Source organism: Chiloscyllium punctatum, chromosome 21 (genome assembly GCF_047496795.1).
Source record: "Chiloscyllium punctatum isolate Juve2018m chromosome 21, sChiPun1.3, whole genome shotgun sequence".
Classification (NCBI taxonomy): domain Eukaryota; kingdom Metazoa; phylum Chordata; class Chondrichthyes; order Orectolobiformes; family Hemiscylliidae; genus Chiloscyllium; species Chiloscyllium punctatum.
Window position 1 is genome coordinate 32,713,164 of NC_092759.1, and position 7,788 is coordinate 32,720,951.

Genomic DNA, 7,788 nt, shown 5'->3' on the forward strand with positions numbered 1-7,788 from the left:
GGGATATGTCATCTGGGATGCAGAAGAAATTGGAGTGAAAGGGGAATGAGTCAGTGGCCAGGGTTCATGTAGGTACCAACGGCTGGACAAGCAAATGACAATGAGAAGACGGACGGTAAATACTGAATTGAACTCTTATATCGGAATGCAAGCAGGAGAAGGAATAATGTAAATGAACTTGTGACGCATACACAAATTGGCAGGTATGACGTGGGGGGAATCAGTGACACCACTGCAAGAGGATCAGGTTTCAGAGCTGATTATTCAAGGATATTCATCCCGTCGAAATGATAGGCAGGTGGACAGAGAGACAGATTTGTCTCATTAGGAAGAAATGGAATTGAATCAATTAGAAGAAATGAAGTGAATCAGATGGTGTAGAATCTGTGTCTGTAGAATTGGGGAATCAAAAAGGTGAAAAAATGCAGTTGGAGTTATGTACAGGCCGCCAAACAGTAGTCAGGAGCGGGGGTGCAAGATACACCAGGAGATAGAAAGATCTGTAGGAAAGGCAAAGTTACAGAGATCACGTGGGATTTCATTATGCAGGTGGACTGGGAATTCCGTTTGATAGTGGTTTGCAGAAAAAGGAATTTTGTAGAATGTCTATGACATGGCTTTTTGTAGCAGCTTGTGCAGGCAGACTAGGCGAGGGGAGTTTTGGATGAACGAAATCAAAGGAGGCACTGATCATAATATGATTAAACATACTCTGCAATTTCAGGTGGAATCGGAGATAATGGTATTACAGCGGAATAAAGGCAATTACAGAGGCATGAAGGAGGAGCTGGGTAGAATTAACTGGGACACAGGTCCAGAAATAAAGACAGTGGAACAGCAATGACAGGAGATTTCTGGAGTAATTCAGGATGCACCAGAGATTTATGCTGAGGAAAAAGAGGCATGATAGAGGGAGGATGAGGCAATCATAGCTGACTAGGGAAATCAGGGACAGCATCGAAGCAAATGAGAATTCATATAATGTGGCGAGGGTCAGTGGGAAACCAGAGGATTGGGAAGATTACAAAGACAAAACAGACAGCAAAGGAAATAAAATAAGGAGAGAGATTATTAAATATGGAAGTAAGCTAGCCATAATATACAGGAAGCCTGTAAGAGCTTCTTTCAATATATAAAGTACAAAAGAGAGGCAAAAGTGGACATTGGACTGCTGGAAAATGATACTGGAGAGGTCGTATGGTGAACAAGAAAAGGGCGAGGAACTGAAAAATTAGTTCACGGTGGAAGATACGAGTAAAACCTTAACATTCAAGATAATGAGGGGCCACAGCTGAGTATGCTGGCCACCACCATGGAGAGCGTGCTAGAAAAAACTGAATGGCCTGCAGGTGGTTAACTATCCTGGACCGGATGGACTACATCCCAGAGATATAAGGAAGATAGCTGAAGAAGGTGTGGGGGGATAGTGGTGATCTTTCAGGAATCACTGGAGTGAGGAACGATCCCAGAGCACTGAAAACCCACTAAGGTGACACCCCATTGTAACAAGTGAGTGAGGAAAAATACAAAACAAATCCTCAGTTAATAACTTAACTTCTGTCGTGGGTAAGATCCTGGAATATGTTGTGAATGATGAGATTTCTGAATGCTTGGGAGTGTTTGGCAAAATTGGGCAAAATCACTTCATCAAGGGGAGGTCATGCGTCACAAATCTGTTGGAATTATTTGAAGAGGAAATGAGCAGGCTTGACCAAGCACAGCCAATGGCTGTTATCCACCTGGATTTCAAGAAGGCCTTTGACAAGGTGTCACACAGGAAATGACTGAGTATGATAAGGGTCCGTTGTGTTAGAGGTAAGGTAGCGGCATAAATGGAAGCTTGTCTGCCTGGCAGAAAGCAGAGAATGGGGATAAAATAGACCTTCTCAGGATGGCAATCGGTGACAAGTGGTGTTCTACAAGGCTCAGTGTTGGAATCGTAACTTTTTATTTGTTACATTAACAATCTAGACGATGGAACTGAGTGTACTCTGGCTAAGTTTTCAGAAGATACATAGATCAGCAGATGGTCGTATTGAGGAGGGGGAGAGGCTGAAGAAGAAGATTAGCAGATGCATTCCAACATTGGAACGTGTGTGGTCATGCACTTTGGCATGAAGAATAGAGGCATGGTCTATTCTTTTTTAAAATGGGGAGAAAATTCAGAAACCTGAAGTGGAAAGGGACTTGGGAGTTCTAGTGCAGGGTTCTCTCAAGGTAAGCTTGCAGGTTGAGGCAGTAGTCAGGAGGGCAATTGACATTTCTTATTGATGGCATTTATTATGAGAGGAATTGAATATAAAACAGGTTGTACACGTCTCTGGTCAGACCACATTTTGAGTAATGTATGAAAATTTGAGCCCCATATCAACAGGAAAGATGCAGTGGCCCTGGAGCTTGTGCAGAATATTTTCACGAGAATGGTAATAGGAATGAAAAGTTTATTGTAGGAGGAATGTTTGTGGGCTCTGGGTCTATCCTTGGTAAAGTTTAGAAGGATGACAGGGAATGTAATGGAAGCACAGAGTACTGAATTAACTGGACAGAGTTGATGTTGGTAAGATGTTTCCATTTGAGGAGAGCTCGAGGGCAGAGTCTCAGATGAAAGGGAACACCTTTTTAGAACAGTGATAAGGAGAAATGTATTTAACCAGAGAATGTCGAATCTTTAAAATTTAGTGCCACAGAAGGCAGTGCGGGCCAGGTCATTAAGTATATTTGAGAGGGATTTAGATAGGTTCTTGATTATCCAGGGGATGAAGAATTGCGAAGAGAAGGCTGGAGAATGGATTTGAGAAACCTATCAGCAATGACTGAATGATGGGCAGATTCGACAGGCTAACTGGCTTAATTTCTGAGTCTTATAGATTAATATTCTAAACCTTAAGGAGTCAACTTGCATCTCTGAGAAGTTGGATTCATGTTCTTCATGAATGTCAGAAGCTGGTGGGAATAGTTAACTGTTTTAGAATGAAGGTATTGTGACTGCTGTCAGGATGGTGTATAATATGACATTCAGTGCAGGATCACACACCAACTGCACTGTATTAATGTGGTGAGAGTTTATTGCAAACCTGGACCTCTCTGTCTCTCTCAATCACCGTAGGGAGTGGAGGTTGGGGTGGGTGGGCTTAACTTCATCAGAGGCACTTAAACTATCCAGAATCATGCATCCTGAGTGAAACAGCAGACATGGAATTTATCACCTTCTCATTGACTTTTTAGAATATAATTAGTGATTGCCCATTCCGCTCAGTGTTCAATGCAATCAACTCTTATTCTCTGAGCGCACTCCAGATCAAACTTTACTCACTCTTCATGATGCCATTGTCCCAGGGATTAATCTGGTGGAACTCCTCTTAACGCTCTCTGTGGTAAGGAGATCACTCCTTATAAAGGAGAGAAAATCTGTCCACAATGCCCCAAATACTGCCTCAACTACACTCTCAGGTTTGATCGCAATAATTCCTTTCCCACACCTAGCTGGCTCCATTTCCTTGATGTGACAAAGGAAACCATTCATTTACAAACCATTGCCACTGATGTGGAATGTAAAACATCCTTACATCTGTAGGTCAGCATCAATAAAGCCAGCACCAGAGGTGCCTATCGAGATGGACATCACTCTCGGGGAGAGACCCAATCACAAAGAATGCACCGAAAACAGTGAATGGCCACCTACTTGAATGGAAATCAGCTGTAGGATTATGGGAAATAGGCAAAAGAAGGGAGCTGCCTTCACTTCTGTTCTTCCCTCACAGTATGTATGCAGCCCTGGTCAGGCCAGCATGTTATACCGACCTTGAACTGAGTGGCTGGTTCAGCTGTTCCACAGGACGGTAAATAGTAAGTCAAACTGCTGTAAATTTGCAGTTAAACAGAGACCTGACCAGTGAAGTATGACCCACTGCCTTCTCTAATGGGCATCAGGCAAGCTGATATCAACAGATTATTATTTTGTGCATCTAAATTACGAGCCAATGACGTGACCAACATACACCATCTTCCCATCTTTCAGATTCTGTACAGAGAACAAGTTAAACATCTCAAGTTCAATTATTTAGCAATGGACACATGGTAAGAAGGGACTTGAAAAATGTATCCAGAATTAACAAAGGCGCAAACAATGGTTTATTCAGGAGTTGCACTGAGGCTGAGGAGAAGACTGGGACGTCTTAATATTTGTTCTGGACAGGATTGGCATGTGGGGAGGATATGGAGATGTAAACTTTGCAGGAGAAAATGAATCAAGATGGTTGAGAACAGTGTGATTTATCCTCGCATATTGGGGAGTAATCTGTCAATAATAATTTGCTAGTTATTATTTCTAAGGAATGGAATCTTTGGTTGGAACTGAAAAAGTTGACTTGCATTTTTCCAAAATTTACATATCATCAGCATCAATTCAGTTTAATCGACAGACTGAGTGACTTACCAGGAACACCAACTATAGCAAGAATAGGATAGTAACCAGCTTGAATAACAGCAGTACATCTTCAATCCGATATGCTAATGATATGCAAGGCTGGGAAAGCCAGTACAGACCATAGGATAAACTCCTGCCCATTGTTGAACCATTCCAGTCTAATGGTCTCACAGACTGATCTCTCCTCCACCTCTCTCTGGAGCTGCTGATCCCTGTTACTGATGTGGATCATGCTCCCGCTCATACTATCGGATAAAACACTGAAAACATTACCTTATTGATAGAAGAGAGAAACTCTCTAGTGATGCTTAGGATCCATGGAGACTGACATAATCACAAGCGCTGAACAATAGGGTGGCACGGTGGCACAGTGGTTAGCACTGCTGCCTTACAGCGCCAGAGACCCGGGTTCAATTCCTGCCTCAGGGGACTGACTGTGTGGAGTTTGCACGTTCTCCCCGTGTCTGCGTGGGTTTCCTCCGGGTGCTCCGGTTTCCTCCCACAGTCCAAAAGTGTGCAGGGTTAGTTGAATTGGCCATGCTAAATTGCCCGTAGGGGTATGGGTGGGGCGGTGTGGACTTGTTGGGCCAAAGGGCCTGTTTCCACACTGTAAGTAATCTAAAAAAAATAGCTCCAGTTAACCGATTAGACTTCAATACTGTTTTGTTAAAGTTCAAAATAACTTTGAACGTTTATGCATTCTTGGTGTGATATGTGAGTGTGACTGAAGGAAGAAATGTTGAAGATGGCAGATTGATTGTGTGTAATCATTCAGTCAGTATTGGATATGTAAGTAATGCCAGAGGTTTAATGGAACATAAACATGCTTCTCTGCTCATAAATAGAGATATAAATCCTGTAACTACAGATCAGTCATTGCAATATCTGTAAAACATTGAGAGAACATCTTTTGTCCATGATCTGATGGCAAAATGTGCCTAAGGAAAGGAGGGTTACAACAAACAAGTGGCATGGATACGTTAACAGAGAATTATACTTGACAAACACAATTCAGATTGTAATTCTAGAATCAGAGAGGGCAGGTGTGGGTCATGTTGTTGATGGTATCCATGTTAACGAACTGTGAAGAAGTGTCATTTAATGGACTTCAATTACATTGTGATTATGACATTGGGGAAAGAAAGAAGATGGAGAGGACTGGGTGACGTGGATGTTTAGACTGGGTGGAGGGGCATTGATGTCCTCCAGTTACCAGTATTGGAACGCTTCATTTTATAACTTACATGAGGAACAGATTCCAGCATACATTTACAATGAGGAATTAGCAGAGACAATATTAATGAAGTGCATTCATACAATATAAAATCCAGAAACAAAATGATTTTCTGCACATACCAATAAATGCAATGTGCAAAGAGATAATGTTGTTAAAATGCACTCCTGATACTGTGCTATATAAACTGAAATGTGGATGAGAAAACTAGGTAAGTGGTGTGCAAACTTTATCAATCATTATTTCACTGCAGCTGAAATGCTGATTCCCCTCTGTCAGTGATCCCCCTCACTGTGATTCTCTGGCCCAATCTCTCACACAGTCTGGCGGGGGCGGGGGCGGGGGCGGGGGCAGGGGCGGGGGGGGGGGGGGAGGGATCATCATTTCCTGCTGCTCTTGGCACAGTCTATTTAAAAACTCTGCTTTCTGCATGGAACCAATTTATTGCCCTAATGGGTTCTGTTTAGCTGTCAGTAAATTCTGTGATATTATTGGAAATAAATACTCTGGGCTAACAGCCAGTATCAGTATAGTGCTCACAGGGTATGGCGCCCAGACAAAAGGGCTTACAGTCCAGAGGAATTTCTAAATAAACTTCTAACTTTTGTCTGTCCATATTTATCTACCCTAATGCGGTCTCCTGATCTATCTAACTTCACCCTCACCTAACACCTCTCCCACTCGGTCAGTCACTCCCCATTCTATTCTCTCTCAGTTTATCCCCCTTCACTTTCTTTCTCTCTGCTTATTTATCTCACACACCATTTATCTCCACACACATTCTCTCTATCTCCATTGTGCTGTTGGAGAGCTTGTGACTCCTCGATGGGCTGAATGGCCTCCATCTGTGTTCTAATAAATCTGAGGTTCTCTGACCCACAATAAATACTTTGGGTGCCTTGACAGACATTCTGGTCCGGTGACAGGTACAGTGCACAGTCAGCCATTCTTACTTCCTGTTCTTTTCTGATGTGCAGCTGCCTTGAAATGTCTGTTCAAACGAAACAGATTGAATGAAATTCAAGCAGTCCAGAGGACGTTCATGAATGTGTATTTCAATCAGGATTCAATGATGGTTGAGATTCTAGAATAACATAAGCAATGAATGAAATACAGAGCAACACAAGAAATGGCAGTTAAGTACAACGTGTGGTTCCAAGTAGGTCTCATGGTTTTAACAATAGGTTACCTATCCAGCTCAATCAGCTGCTGTTCTGTGGATCCAGGTTCGAATCCTGCCATTGCAGATGGTGGAAATTCAATTCAATAATTTTAAAATATCCCTGGAATTAAGAATCTACAAATAAAATCATTGCCGATTTTCAGAAAAATCTATTTGGATCACTAATATCCTTTAATGAAGGAATCTTCCATCCTCACCTGGTCTGACTGACATGTAACTTCAGACCCAAAGCAACGTCATTGACTCCCAAGCACCCCCTGAAATGTTCCAGTGAGTCCTTCAGTTGTACCAATCATTAGAAAGTTTCTAAGAAATGCAACCGGCTGGACCACCTGGCATCAAACTGCGCTGGAAAAGTCAACATTAGAAACATCACTGTAGAACCTCCAAAGTCTTCCTTACTATCATCTAAGGGGTAGTGCCAAAATTGGGATGATTTCCTTACAGACTGGCCAAGCAACAGCCTGATATAGTTATACTCATGGAATCCTACCTTACAAAAATAACCCAGCCACTACCATCACCATCCCTGGATATGTCCTGCCCCAAATACAGGACCGATCCAGCAGAGGGGGGCAGCTCAGTGAGATAGAGTCGGTAGGTAGTTGCTCTGGGAAGCCCCAAAATTTACTCCAGACATAATTAATTCCCATGGCTTCAGATTAAACATGGACAAAGAATTCTCTGACTGTTTACCACGTAACGTCGTTCCTCACCTGAATCAGTCTTCCTCCATGTTAAAGAACACTTGGAGAAGGCACTGACTGTGGCAAGGGCACAAAGTGTATTCTGGCTGGGGATATTCTGGCTGAGGAATAGTTTGGCAGCAGTACTACTGATCACGCTGGTCGGGTCTCAAAGGACATAGCTACTAGATTGGGCCTGCAGCAGGTGGTGAGGGAAATTCAATAGGGAAAAAAATCATACATGACCTCATCCTTACCA